The sequence below is a fragment of the Coffea arabica genome, chromosome 9e, assembly GCF_036785885.1.
Source record: "Coffea arabica cultivar ET-39 chromosome 9e, Coffea Arabica ET-39 HiFi, whole genome shotgun sequence".
NCBI classification, from domain to species: Eukaryota; Viridiplantae; Streptophyta; class Magnoliopsida; order Gentianales; family Rubiaceae; genus Coffea; species Coffea arabica.
In genome coordinates, this window is record NC_092327.1 from 2725309 (window position 1) to 2741011 (window position 15703).

The following is a 15703-nucleotide window of genomic DNA, read 5'->3' on the forward strand; positions in this document are numbered from 1 at the left end:
AGTTGTGAAGTCAATCTTGCAAGTGCTATCATGGTTGAGAAATTAAATCTTCCAACCATTGATCATCTTCAACCGTACAAGTTGACGAGCACTCATGGGGATGTTTGGGTTACTAAGCACACACTTGTACGTATTCAAATCGGCAAATATGTGGATGAGGTGTTGTGTGATGTAGTCCCAATTCAAGTGACACATGTGTTGTTGGGCAAAGCATGGATGTCGAGGCGAGAAGTTAAAATTGATGGACATACTAATAAGTATTCCTTCTTATTTAATAGTCGTCGTCTTGCACTTGTATCACTTACTTATGACCAACTTTGTATTGATCTAGCATGCATGAAAAGTGAGCTTGAGCGTTATAGAATGGAGAAAAAGCTAGATGAGGGAATTGTGCCTGCAGAGGTAAAATCCGAGGAAGTTGAAAGTAATGAGATAAAAGGGTCAGCTGTTGAACTAGAAAAAGAGATGGAAAAATCTAATGAGATGGGTGGTAAAAAGGAAGAAAGAAGAGAAAGTGGGCTGATCTTGAGCAACCCGGTGAAGGCCTATTATTTTCTTAACACACTTACCTTTGCTTTGTTTAGTGTTTCTTCTTTTATACAGATCAAGCAAAGGCAAGTTGAGCTGATCTTGGTGTGTTCCATTCCAAAATCAATTGTAGACGTTGCAAGCCTCCATGGAGTTGGTACTCCAAGAGTTAAACCCCCTTGGTATCCATTCATGGAACAATGTCAACTCAAATCAGTCCACACCAAATGGGAGTTGATTCGAGCTCATCTTGAAGGGAACACTCCATATTTTAGGGATGGTTGTGTACCAAGGGTTCGTTTAAAGAACAAGTACCTCAATGACCATTATGATTTTCGTCTTGCTCTTAGTCCACATGCAGCTCCAACATCACCAAATCCGCCTTGGTGCCTTGCATGTGTGTTCGAGCCGGAGTTCGATTTCACGGGATACACTTCATACAACTTTGAGGACCCTTACCTCATGACCACAAACAATAAAGTTGAGCATACATTGAAGATGGTTTGTGAGATTCAAGGTTCGACGAGGGTTATTTTCCAACTTAGCACATGGGCTTTGCATTGGATGCCATCTGTAGCCATCATAACAAGATTGAGTCGAAGGCATGTAACTCGTCTTGTCACCATTCGTGCTTCAATTTGCGGGCAAATTGCTTTTAAGAGGAGGGGAATGATGAGAATATAAAGACCAAGACCCATTCAAGCACATGGGGAATTGGAAGATTCAAGTGAAGACTAGTTGATTGCACGAATGCTTGAGTTTAGTAGGATTATTTGATTTTCCTCGTTGATTTTGGTTATTTCTCGTTTTAAAAAGTCTAGGTAATTAAGATAGTTTAATTGCGGCCCATTTGTTAGTAAGTAAGACCCAAAATCTTTCTTAAGTATGTAGGGTAGTTTGGTCAACTTTTGGATTATGGTTAATGCTTGTAAGGGATATAAATAGCCCCACTTCCTCTTTGTTTTCACATCAGTTTTTGGCTATTAAATACAATTAGTGAGTTTTCACTTTCTCTTTGGCAAGAGAGTTGCCTTTGAATACTTGAGAATCTTCTCAAGTTATTCACCCGAACTTATCAATCGAGTATCTCCTTGATTGTGGCGTTCTACTACCTCCAATTTGGTTCGTTAATTCGAGTAGTTACTGTCGCGCCCCACTTTTTGAATGAGAATGTGATGTGATGTGTGTAGTGGAATGTGAATGTGTGCAAAATGAAAAGTAAAAGGCCATGGGACTTAGAATGCGACGACTTGGCCAAGTGAAGTTCAAAAGGGTTTTTTTTTTGTATCAAAAATGGAGTCGCCACTTGGTATAGAGTTAGGGTGTACCAAGTCACCCAAAAATGATTTTTGTTTTTGAATAAAAAAGTAAATAAACCCTTTTTGAGAACTTTTGGGTCTACGTAACCAAAAGAGGGATCGGGAGTCACATTTGACGAAGGGGAAGGCAAGGATAAAAATCCAAGGCACCCCTTCGACCTAGCCAAGGCTAGTTGCGTGACTTAAACCAATTTTCCTAATTTTTCTACCCAAGGTATGTATCGCGTATTGGATATGTCTATATGAATGCAAAAACCTAGACCTAGGGGGATATGGGGGAAATTTCTCTTCAAAGGTTGAGCGGTGCCAATCACATTAATTGTGAAGCCCAACAATGATCCTTTTGGAGAGGTCACACCTAAACCTAAATGACGTGAAAAATGAGTGGAATGCATGCCATGTGAAAGTGTGAGTTTGTGTGAAGTGAGAAAAATGATAAAAGTAATAAGATATAAGTGAAGGTGTGCAAATGTAGATGAAAGTACTCGTGTGCGAGTGAAAATAAAAATGTTCATGTGCAAGTGAAGATAAAAAAGTGTTCGTGTGCAAGTGAAAGTGATAAAAAGGTGCATGTGTGCAAATGAGACAAAAGTGAAAGTGTAATGATAGAGTGGATTTAAAAAATGCATGAGCCTAGGGAATTCATGCATACTGGGTACGGGGAGACCTAAATCGTGACTCAATTTTCCCTTTGATAGAGGGAATATAAGCGTGCTAAGGCTTAGCTAAAAGCTCCACTCGTCTATATCCCATATCAGAAGGGGACTCTCAAGCAAATGAACCCTATAACTAGTATGAGATGCAAAAAATCCTAAAATGAGGGAAAAGGGGCTCGGGGAGCATGCCAAATGATAAAACTAAGAAAGATGCATGACATGTAGTGAACAGGCAAATAATGCATTAATGAAAAACAAAGGAAAAATCCTATTGGGTCTAGCGTTGGACTAGCCCATTCTATGAACTCCGACTAGCGTTGGACTAGCGGAAACGTACATTCATCCATTCCATTCATTCATGGCTATGAAAGCAAGTAGACATGCCAAAATACTCGTAAACACATAGCACATAGCATTTAGCATGCTCGACTAGATGCAAGAGCCTAATAAAGCAATTAAACATGTAGCAACAAAAGCCAACAACCAAGGGGAAGGGTAAATGGACCAGATGCTCTCCGAGCCCTATCTATTATAAGCCAAGAGGTGTACACATACCCCATAAAACTTAAAGGGGAAGGGGAAATGGACCAGATGCTCTCCGAGCCCTATCTATTACAAGCCAAGAGGTGTACACATACCCCATAAAACTTAAATAAAAGTAAAAACAAGTAAATGCATGCAAGGAGGTAAGGAAAGCGGAGTAGGCAGGCATATTCACATAACACATAAGAGCACGTAGGGTCAAATGAAGTGCAAAGAAGGGATTAGGGTGTACCTCCCTTGAAATTGGGGCCCAATGAAGTGAAATCACTTATTTATCCTCCAAAATAAAAGAAATGGTCAAGGTACCAATTTATTTAAGAAAAATTAAAAGAAATGTGCAAAGCAAAGCTCACTTGACCATAAAGTCCCCAAAGTCATGACTTAAGTGCAATTGACAAAGCATGGTAATTAGTTGAAGCAAAACAAGCAATGAATTGAAAAATTAAAATTTCCAAGGACCAAATTGCAAATATTAACAAAGCACTCAAGCTTAATCAAACACTTTTCAGGAACTTCAAAGGTCCAAGGGCAAAGACAAAAGCAAGTAATAGCTCAGATTGCAAACACTTTAGAACTTGAATGCAAACGATTGAAAAGCAAACGGGTCTTTGTAGCATTGCTGCAAAATCTCATGGACTAAATTGATTAATCCTTCCAATTTCTGGGTCATAGTAGAACAAGGGGAGACTTGGGGGGTTAAGAGACAATTCTGAAATTATCCATGCATGCAAAACACGTAGAAGCCTTTCATTTCTGCGCCAATTCAGCTGCATTTCCTTCATGTTTCACTCCCAAATGCCAACTCCACATCCAATCACATACCTTAACCAAAGCTAACATCCAAAACTTTAAACTTAGACAGTAAAAACATAAGTTTAACATCCAAAATCAGCAAAGACAAAGGTGGAAATCATTCAAACATTGAAGAATGAACATGCAAACATTGAAGAATGAAAACTGCTATAGCTGAAAGTGAAATCTGCTGCATTTTACTTGCAAACTAACTCAAATTTTCTGGTTCAAATACATAACTTCGACCAAGATTAAGCAACAAACAACTTTGGCTTGAGCAACCATGATCCAAGCAAGCAAACAACCCAGAAAAACATTATATTCAGGTCTGAAATAACATGCAAGCAACAATAAAAGGTTTCAGCTTCAACAATGTTTCCGGCCAAACAACTTTGCAGCAATTTTCTTATAAACTCAGATTCTTATCACAACCTTGATTAGATGTAATTAAACTCAACGTCACAACTTTAGACCAAGCCCACAACTAAACCACCATCATAATCCAAACAAACAAGAAACCCAAGAAGATATCATGCAAATTTCTGGAATAAACATGCGTGCAACACTGGTTTGACAACTTCAATCATTCATTTTCCAGCAAGCATTGGATCCCAATTCAGGCATTTCAGCCAAAGTAGCACAAGACTGGACATTACCTAGACTGAACAGCCACAGCTACGGTAAAAACAAACAAAGACAAAAAGAAGGAAAATGCAATCTAGCCGAAAAGATGAAATTGCAGCAGAAATTCTGCTGTGAACTGCGCAGCTCATTCCATGCAATTTAGGTCCGTATGAAAACTCTAACAATTTGTTATCTCATCAGCCCCAACCCACATAATCCTCACTCATTGATCGATCTGGGAGAAACCAGGCCAAACCAACGCACTCCTCAACCAAAACAGAAATAAAAATCCAACCTTCCTCAAATATCAAAACCCAACCATGAAACGAAAAGTGTTAGATGGAATGCCAAAAGAAAACGGACAAAGTTGGCTTCAGATTTTGGAAACAAAATGGTTGGTAAGAAAAACAAAACGTTATCAGGCCTGGCTATACTCAAAACACAGAAAAACATCGAAGGAAGGGAACAACTTTACTTGCAAACCCCAATGAACACAAGAAAACTGCATGCTGTCACGGAAAAATCATCCAAAACACCAAGCTTTACTTTAGCGATCAAGAACTCAGTGCAAGACTCCAGGAACTCTAATTACGCAGACCAGATTTCATAGGAAATGGAAATAGATACAGAAACGGGTGGAAAGCTACCTGTTGACCACCTTTGGGTTTGAAGCTTCAGCTTGGGTGATGAAGAAATCGATTGCAGAGTCTGATGAAGTCGCTGCTTGGGGTTTCTTTTGGTCTCCTTCTGGTTTCAGCCGTCCAACCAACTTCTCAACCGTCACTAGTCTTTGCCGCAGTCAATCGATGCCCCCTCTTTGCTATTTCCCTTTCCTCTCACCAGGCTGTCAAGCTCTCCGCCGCCACCCCAAACTCTCTTTCGGACTTTTCCCAGATTTCTTTCCTTTCTCCAGATCCTTGCAGCCGTCCGTCTCTCTATGATGTTTTCTTTTGCCGTTTACTCTTTCTCCCGTAACTCTCTCCTCAATCCTCCCCCCTTGCGGCTGGCCTCCTCCTTTGCTATTTATATCCATCTATCAACCCTAAAACCCTCAAACATCTTTCCTATATTTGCAGCCAAGGGCTGCCCGAACATTTCTTTGCAAGCTGCGAGAAACGCAGCTTGCTGCCGCGTATCACTTCTTTTTTTTTTTTTTAACACTTAAAATTTAAGTAATAAAATTAAGCAATAAACAAAAGATAATTAAGTAATATAAACAACAAGATGATTAAGTAAAAATATCAAACAAAAACAAACGAACGAAGTTGCAATTTTTCTTTTTCCCATTCTTCATTTTTATTTTTCCTTTTTTCCTTTCAATAATGAAATTAAATCCTAAACGACTAAAACATATTTTTTTTGAACACTTTTCTTTTTCCTTTGAGAAATTCTAGCTAAAATGGATAAAATAACTAAAACTAAAAGTAAATAAAAATAAAAATAGAACAAATAAAAACGAATAGTAAATAAATAAATAAATAATAAAACACCAAAACTTTCAAAAGGGAATGGATTGTCAATGAGCATTTCGTTACTCTGGTTGTCATGAAGTGTAAGAATGATACTTTGGCCATCATTTCTTCAATCTAAACACCATTTATCCCTTGCGTCCTCATTTGAGCTAAAATTGGTGGTTCTTTTCGAATGCACTTATGATCGTACCTCGCATTGGGGAAGGAGATTGGGAAATTTTAAAAAGGAAAAGAAAAGGGGAAAAGCAAAAATGCTCGAATAAGGAGGGAACCGCAAATTGGGGAAATTTGACTCCACTTGGGTTCCGAATTTTGGAAAAAAGAGAAAAGGAAGAGTTTTGTCCGCGTGGATCACCTATGTTTCACAAATATGGATGAACAAGGGTCTTCCCCAATCAGTTAATTCAGATACATGCCAAAAATTTCCCATTAATGAAAATTTCCTTTCAGAGTTATTGTAAGGAACGGAATACAAGTCAGGCCATCTTCTTTTCCAATCAAACATTCTATCCCTAGTTATCCCTTTTGAGCCTTCAGAATAAAATACTTCATTTGGCACCCCCTGAGAATCGCAAACCCCACACTGGGGCAAGTTGGGTTGAAAAAGAAAATTTCAAGAAGCGAAAAAGTGAAAACCCACAAAATCAAAAGGCAAAAGAAGAAAAGAGAACCTCAGTTCAAAAGTAAACTGGGGCAAATTTTGTGAAATTTCAAAGAATGGCAAAAAGGCCGAAAAGTCAAAAGGAAAAAGAAAAATGAAAGTGAAAAGCCTCAATTGAGCAAAAACTGAGGCAGATTTTGATTTAACCCTGAAATAGGGTTGGCGCAACAATGCGATCTCGGATTTTTCAAACCACTTTGAAATCCGTTTTCAAGCCTTAACTTTTCTAAGCACCCCACCTGACCCCATTACAAAAGCCGAAAGCCCTGACTTCTGTTCTTAGCAATGGCCCTGTTAAGAAAATTTCTGATATCGAAAATTTTAGCTGTATTTCTGAATTGATTTGGCGTGAGGTTGACACTGCTCTTCATATGAAACCCCGAGAAGGTATTTCTGAAAAGAGGGAAAAAGAAAAGAAAAACGAGCGAAATGAATGCAAAAGAAAGATGCAAAAAGATTTGATGTTGAAAGACCCTGTTGGGTGATGATAAAAAGTCAAACAAAGTCCAAGAATCTGGAGTCCAGATGAAGGCAATGTTGAAAAATGCGATCTGTGGTGTAATGTCCTTGAAAGTTTTATTCTTTAGCTATCGTTTTCAAGCCACATTACAAGCTCATAAAGTCCATCGTTGACTTATTCCTTCATGACAATCCAAAGTGACGACTATGCTCGTAAGAAATCCATCAATCATTTGTGATCATAAGGGAACAACCAGTTTTTTCATGTTTTAGCTATCGTTTCCATCCGTGTTATTGCAAGCCTATAAAGCTCGTATGTGGACTACGTTTTCTTAAGAAATAAGGATGATAAACTCTTTGCTTTCACCAAGATGTGGTATAGAAGGGGTTACATACCATCTGAGCACATGAATAAGACAAATCTTGACCTCCCATTTCCAAATCAGAAATAACGCCATTACCCAAAGCTTCGATGCTAAGGTAAGGAAGAAATCCTTTGTAATTTGGCATTATTTTGAGAAATTCATCATGAAATTTTCTTTCTTATAGTGTTCGCATAAATGGAAAGTCATCCAAACCAATTGTTTGCAATCAAATGGGCCCATACTGGGGCAAAATTTTTATTCGCAAGATTTCACAAAATAAGCCCACACTGGGGCAAATTTTTTATAGTCCATTTGAGGATTTCGTCAAAGACTCAAGCAAGACTTTCAATCACGCTGCCTTTTTCTTGAAAATTTGAGTGCATGTAAGCCCCCTGTGCAGGTATTCACAGTTGAAGTCGACGAAAAGCATCTGGCGATGTGGAAGGCCGATGCCGAAGAAAGAGAAGAAAGAAGGGAAAAGGGCCTTACACTGGGGCAAATTATTTTGGGAAAAAAATTCTCTCGAAAAATCAGGAAAAATAAAAAAAATCAATCAAAAATCAAGTTCAAATTCTTGTTTCTTGGAAAATCAAATTTAATTTCTTGTATTTTGACAAATCAAATTCAATTTCTTGACCAATTGGATGGCAGGATTGGGTCTTATCCCACTGACCATTCACAATGTCACGTTGGGCCTGGACTTCGTGCCGCCAACCTTACAAAGATCACGTTGGGCCTGGATTTTGTGCCGCCAACTATCAAAGATCACGTTGGGCCTGGATTTTGTGCCGCCAACTTCACAAAAGTCATGTTGGGATTGGTTTTCATTCTACCGCCGTTAGCATCGAGTCTATCTCACTAACGTGCGTGTTTTACTTCAACCGCCGTTAGCATCGAGTCTATCTCACTAATGTGCGTGTTTTCATCCTACCGCCGTTAGCATCGAGTCTATCTCACTAACGTGCGTGTTTTATTTCTACCGCCGTTAGCATCGAGTCTATCTCACTAACGTGTGTGTTTCATCCTGCCGCCGTTAGCATCGAGTCTATCTCACTAACGTGTGCGCTTCCGTTCTACCGTCGTTAGCATCGAGTCTATCTCACTAACGTGCGTGTTTTCATTTCAACCGCCGTTAGCATCGAGTCTATCTCACTAATGTGCGTGTTTACTTCAACCGCCGTTAGCATCGAGTCTATCTCACTAACGTGCGTGTTTTCATTCTACCGCCGTTAGCATCGAGTCTATCTCACTAATGTGCGTGTTTTACTTCAACCGCAGTTAGCATCGAGTTTATCTCACTAACGTGCGTGTTTACTTCAACCGCCGTTAGCATCGAGTCTATCTCACTAACGTGCGTGTTTTCATTCTACCGCCGTTAGCATCGAGTCTATCTCACTAATGTGCGTGTTTTACTTCAACCGCAGTTAGCATCGAGTTTATCTCACTAACGTGCGTGTTTTACTTCAACCGCCGTTAGCATCGAGTCTATCTCACTAATGTGCGTGTTTTCATCCTACTGCCGTTAGTATCGAGTCTATCTCAGTAACGTGCGTGTTTTACTTCAACCGCCGTTAGCATCGAGTCTATCTCACTAATGTGCGTGTTTTCATCCTACAGCCGTTAGCATCGAGTCTATCTCACTAACGGGCGTGTTTTATTTCTACTGCCGTTAGCATCGAGTCTATCTCACTAACGTGCGTGTTTTATTTCTACTGCCGTTAGCATCGAGTCTATCTCACTAACGTGCGCGTTTTCATCCTACCGCCGTTAGCATCGAGCCTATCTCACTAATGTGCGTGTTTTCATCCCACCAACACTCCATCTCACTTCAATTCATCTAATTTGAATTTCTGTTCGGGTCTATCCCGTGGGTCTATCCCAATTTTACATTTCTGTTCGGGTCTATCCCGTTTTTACATTCATGTTCGGGTCAGTCCCGTTTTTTTAGAATTCTTGTTCGTTGGAATCATTTTGCAGCCCAATAACACAGGTAAGTATTTGGTGTCCACTTCTTTGTCTCAAGTTTTTTCAAAACTCAGACAAAGAGGGGCAAACTGTAGACACCAAATTTTGAATAATTTGTATGTGGCATCTACTTCATGATTTTTATTTTAGATCGCTTGCATTTAGTTCATTGTTGTGTGTTTTGCATTTTTTAGTTGTTATTTTATTTTAGTTTTATTCATTTTGCCCTTTTAGTTTGTCTATTTATTTTTATTTTGTCATTTTAGGTTTTTAATCACTTTTAAGTTTTAGATTTTAGTTTTTAGTTTTTAGTTTTTTTTTAGTTTTTAAGCTTAGCATAGAGTTTTTAGAAAAAGAAAAGGAAAACATCAAAAATATGTTTTAGTCATTTTGGTTTTTATTCAATGCTTTCTTGAAAGAAAAATGGAAATGAAAAATCATAAAAAAAGGAGAAAAAAGAAAATGTAGAAAAAGATGGAAAAATGGCCATTTTTGTTGTTTTTAAATTATTTTCATTATTATTACCTGGTTTTTGTCAATTTGTTATTATTATTATATTTATTAAGTTGAAAGTTAAAAAAAAAAAAAAAAAAAAAAAAAAGAGTGATACGCGGCAGCAAGCTGCGTTTTTCGCAGCTTGCAAAGAAATGTTCGGCAGCTCCTTGGGCTGCAAATATAGAAGAGCTGGCTTGAAGTTTAGGGTTATCATGGGATATAAAAGGAAAGCTGAAAGGTAGCCGCAAGAGAGGGGAGCTCGGTTAGGGAAAAGAAAAACAGCAAAGGAAAAAGAAAGAAAGGCTGCGGGCTTTAGGGAGAGAACCAACAGAGTGAGCTTCATCGTGGGGAGAGTAAGAACGGCAAAAAGAAAAACTGAGAGCTGAGAGATTGAGAGTGGGGACAGCGAGAGAAAAACTGAAAGAGAGAGTTGGGGTTAGGGGTGATAGGAAGAAAAAGGGCTTAGAAGATCCAAGAAAACGAGAGAGGGAATCGGGGAGGTTTTTTGGGGAGAGCATTAACAGGATAGGATCGGAAAGAAAGAAAAACGAAAAAGAGAAAAAACAAGAAAGCTAAGCAGGAACAGCAGGGGAGAGTTGGAGAAAGCCGAGAGGGAGCTGACGGGAGGAAAAAACAGCAAAAGAAAAAACTGAGAAGTTGACGGCTGTAGGAGAACAACTGAGAGAGGAGAGGAGAATCTGAGCAACAAGCAAACCAAGGAAGCAGCTAGCCGCCAAGGCAACAAGGAAATCAGCTCCGGCAACCTGAGGAGTGAAGAAACCCCATCGTTTCTGTCCAAGAACGGTGGCACCGAGAGAAATCAGGAAGTACAGAAGAGAGTCTGCGGAGACGTACTTGGTTGGACTGTTTGGGGACGCAAATCTGATGCCATTCACGTTAGGGGGGTCACCATTATGCCCAGGGATATCAGTTTGCCTACCTTCCTGCAAATTTTCATTGCAATTCCAACTATGTAAGGTGCTGAGGTAACTCCAGCCTTATCTTGCTCATTCCAGTTTTGTTGCCCACTTCTCCGTTTCTTTGTTGTTTCATGTTCACCATGAACTTGATTATTAGTTCGTAAGTAAAAAGGCCAGGTCTTGTGATTCTTATGTGGGTTTTTTATGTGTATTCTGAACATGCGGGATTGAAAGCTTATGAATTCGAAAGCTGTTAACTTTTCGGAATGCCTATGATCCGTGGGTTACAAGTCCATTCTTAGAATTTTGTTTGTCTTCACGATTTGGGTTTAGGAGGAGCAGTTTGGGGTTTGCCTATGGGGGGAGGTATACGATGAATCTGTTTGGTTAGATGGTGAAGCCGCAGGAAATTTCCAGCTTTGTTTGTTTTATTCTGATTTTTCTTGGTGCCTAAACCCAAAGACTTTTTGTTGAAGAGTGAGAAGGGTATTTGGTAAGCTGGTTGTTTGGTTTCAAGCTCTGTTTTGGCTGGGATTTGTGCACGAAAATCTGATGAAACAAGCAACAAGCGTGAAGCTTCTGGTTTGTTACAACGATTAGACAAAAACTGAATTTTCCTTGGTGACTAAATTTCTGGTGTGGATTGTTTGCTCCACGATTAGACAAAAACTGAATTTTCCTTGGTGACTAAATTTCTGGTGTGGATTGTTTGCTCCTTTGGGACTTCTTTTGCTTTTGCTTGCTGTGTGATGATAATGCCATGTCTATGCCTGCCTGCATCTTAAAGTAGCAATTTGCGATGTAGTATCAGCTGCAACAAGGCCAATCTATTGCAGCGATGTTAACGAAGCTGGTTTTTGGGTTAGCGGAGGTTCTAGTTTTGTTTTTTTTTGTCCTGTTGGGTCTGTTTGCTGTGTGTTAGAACGTTTCTGGAGTTTCTTGGGGTGAATAATAGAATATTTCTGCAGTTTCTAACCCATAAGAAGCTAATTGAATCCTGATTTCAGAAATTCCGTGGTAGGCGCATATCTTCAGTTACAGAAACTTTGATTGAAACATTTGCATGAAAATTTCATAAAAAGATTGTCTTTTGCTGCTTGTTTGGGATGTTGGAGGGATTTGTCTTGTTGTTCAGTTTCAAACTATGATTTTGGTCTAAAAACAACCTTCGAGCCAAGCTGCATACTTAGGTCCGAAACCTGAGAACAGTGAAAATGCAGCAAGGTTCCATTTTGTTGTCGCAGCCGCTGTTTCTAGTTGTCATTAGCATGAAGTGCTGCCATGAATTATATTTTTCAGAGGTGTTTAGCCATGTTTGCTAATTGAAGTTGGTTGAAAGCTTTGTATGGATCTTGCTTGCCGAATTTTGTTGAGAAATCATGGAAGCTGTTGAATGAATTGGCATGATAATCACTTGGTTTGTTTGATGCAGAGAATGCTTTCGTACGTTTGCATGCATTTTGCATGAAAATAATTCCAGAAAATTGCATCCTCACCCCCCAAGTCTCCCCCTTCTCCTGCTATGGCCCAATCAATTGAATAATTTCATCAAATTGGTCCTTGATAATTTTAATTTGTGCAACTTCATTGCTTAGATATAGAAAGTAAAAGATTTGATGGTCCAAGTCTATATCCCCATAATTAAATCAACTTCATTACTTTGGACCATATAAATATTAGGAGTCCCCTTAAATATGGGATATAGACGAGTGTGGCTTTTCTAAGCCTTAGCACGCTTATATTCCCTCTATCAAAGGAAAAATCAAGTCACGATTTAGGTCTCCCCGTACCCAATATGCATGAATTCCCTAGGCTCATGCACTCTCAATCCACTCTATCATTACACTTTCACTTTTGTCTCATTTGCACACATGCACCTTTTTATCACCTTCACTTGCACACGAACACTTTTTTTTATCTTCACGTGCACACGAACACTTTTTTATCTTCACTTGCACATGAACATTTTTATCTTCACTCGCACACGAGTACTTTCATCTACATTTGCACACCTTCACTTATATCTTATTACTTTTATCATTTTTCTCATTTCACACAAACTCACATTTTCACATGGCATGCATTCCACTCATTTTTTACGTCATTTAGGTTTAGGTGTGACCTCTCCAAAAGGACCATTATTGGGCTTCACAATTAATGTGATTGGCACCACTCAACCTTTGAAGAGAAATTTCCCCCAATCCCCCTAGGTCTAGGTTTTTGCATTCATATAGACATATCCAATACGCGATACATACCTTGGGTAGAAAAATTAGGAAAAATTGGCTTAAGTCGCGCAACTAGCCTTGGCTAGGTCGAAGGGGTGCCTTGGATTTTTATCCTTGCCTTCCCCTTCGTCAAATGTGACCCCCGATCCCTCTTTTGGTTACGTAGACCCGAAAGTTCTCAAAAAGGGTTTATTTATTTATTTTTTATTTTATTTTATTCAAAAACAAACATCATTTTTAGGTGACTTGGTACACCCTAACTCTATACCAAGTGGCGACTCCATTTTTGATACAAAAAACCCTTTTGAACTTCACTTGGCCAAATCGTCGCATTCTAAGTCCCATGGCCTTTTACCTTTCACTTTGCACACGTTCACACATTACACACCACACATCACACATTCACATTCACCATCGAAAAGTGGGGCGCGACAGTTTGGCAAACTGTAGACACCAAATTTTGAATAATTTGTATGTGGCATCTACTTCATGATTTTTATTTTAGATCGCTTGCATTTAGTTCATTGTTGTGTGTTTTGCATTTTTTAGTTGTTATTTTATTTTAGTTTTATTCATTTTGCCCTTTTAGTTTGTCTATTTATTTTTATTTTGTCATTTTAGGTTTTTAATCACTTTTAAGTTTTAGATTTTAGTTTTTAGTTTTTAGTTTTTTTTTAGTTTTTAAGCTTAGCATAGAGTTTTTAGAAAAAGAAAAGGAAAACATCAAAAATATGTTTTAGTCATTTTGGTTTTTATTCAATGCTTTCTTGAAAGAAAAATGGAAATGAAAAATCATAAAAAAAGGAGAAAAAAGAAAATGTAGAAAAAGATGGAAAAATGGCCATTTTTGTTGTTTTTAAATTATTTTCATTATTATTACCTGGTTTTTGTCAATTTGTTATTATTATTATATTTATTAAGTTGAAAGTTAAAAAAAAAAAAAAAAAAATAAAAAGAGTGATACGCGGCAGCAAGCTGCGTTTTTCGCAGCTTGCAAAGAAATGTTCGGCAGCTCCTTGGGCTGCAAATATAGAAGAGCTGGCTTGAAGTTTAGGGTTATCATGGGATATAAAAGGAAAGCTGAAAGGTAGCCGCAAGAGGGAGGAGCTCGGTTAGGGAAAAGAAAAACAGCAAAGGAAAAAGAAAGAAAGGCTGCGGGCTTTAGGGAAAGAACCAACAGAGTGAGCTTCATCGTGGGGAGAGTAAGAACGGCAAAAAGAAAAACTGAGAGCTGAGAGATTGAGAGTGGGGACAGCGAGAGAAAAACTGAAAGAGAGAGTTGGGGTTAGGGGTGATAGGAAGAAAAAGGGCTTAGAAGATCCAAGAAAACGAGAGAGGGAATCGGGGAGGCAAAGGGGGAGGTTGAGAGAGTTGACGGGCTGTAGGTAGAAACAAGGGGCTAGGAGTAACAGCTGAGGGTAGAGGGCTGCAAACGAAAAAACGGGGACGACCAAGGAGAAAACTGGGAAGAGAGGGACGGCTGCAAACTGAAAGAAAACAAGGAGGAGGCTGAACATCCCCAGTAGATTTCCTCATCAGAAGCTGTTTCCCTATTGTCGTCGAACCCAGGATGAAGCTTCAACTCCAACGGCAGTGAATAGGTAACTTTCACCCTTTTGTTTGTCTATTGTCATTTCATATGAAATCTGAGTTCTTGCTCTGTTATGGGTCTTGCATCAATCGCATGCTGTTTGTGTTCTTTTAAGACATCTAAAAATTTGCATTTTAGCTAGAAATGAACGTCATTTAATTGTTCATGACCGGTCCCTTTTTGTTTCCCATTCCCTCCTCTCGTTTATTTGGTTCAAAAAGCTTGCCCATCTTGTCCGTGAGTTGAAGAGCCAAGCAGATGCTTGACAATCTTGTTGGAAAGGCTATCTCTTTGGTCCTTATTGGTGTAATCTGGATTTGTTAGAGTTCTTGGTTTGCATGTCTAAGCTAACGTTTTATGATGATTCTGGAATCTAATGTAAGCTCACTGAATGGCTAATGAAGTTGTAAGATCACAGAGAATTGAGAAGAGTTTTGCTGCATTTTTGTTTGGGCTGTTATAAAATTTCTGCCGCCCCTTTGTGTCTTTAGCAGTCATCAACCTGAATTTTCTTATTTGATCTTGCAATGAGTGTCTTATTTGGCTTGGTTGTTGATTTGGGGAATGTCTTATGATCATTTGATTCAAAAGTTGAGGTTTGGCTGGTAATGTTACGGTAATGAAGCACAGCAAGTTGCAAAGAAAAATTTCTGCTGCACTTTTTCCATTCTTTTGTTGATTAGTTCCTTTTAATCCCTGACGGTTTGCTTAGATTCTTTGCTTTGGACCTGCAACAAAGTCTAGCTATTGTTTTAGTTGATAGCTGAGAGTTAAAATCCTGGTATTCAGTGAACCTGTTTGCATGAAATTTGTCTTGAATGAACAAAGAAAGTTGCAGCAGTTTTGTTCTTCAGATTTTTGCATATTTTTCCAGTATTTTTGCATAAGATCTTTCCAAATTTCTGGCCATTGGATTGTGATCATCATGTAGTTTCGTTGCTCAATTTAAGTTGAAGTCTAGATGAATAGTTCTGGATTAAATCTGGAATCTTTACTTGAAAGGAAAAGGCAGTAGTGTGCGCCTGTTCTTGATTGTCGAAGGTTTTGCTGCATTTTTTTCTTTTTCTTTCTTTTGCTGTTAGTTT

General features: G+C 38.8%; 1 long non-coding RNA gene across 1 annotated transcript; it reads right to left on the bottom strand.

Moving 5' to 3' along the window:
- Positions 1 to 3518: 3518 nt before the first annotated feature.
- Positions 3519 to 5198, bottom strand: LOC113710197 (uncharacterized). The gene is made up of 2 exons (XR_003452804.2): positions 5110 to 5198; positions 3519 to 3868 (listed from the first exon to the last, which is right to left on the bottom strand). It is a non-coding gene; the product is annotated as an uncharacterized lncRNA (long non-coding RNA).
- Positions 5199 to 15703: the final 10505 nt, after the last annotated feature.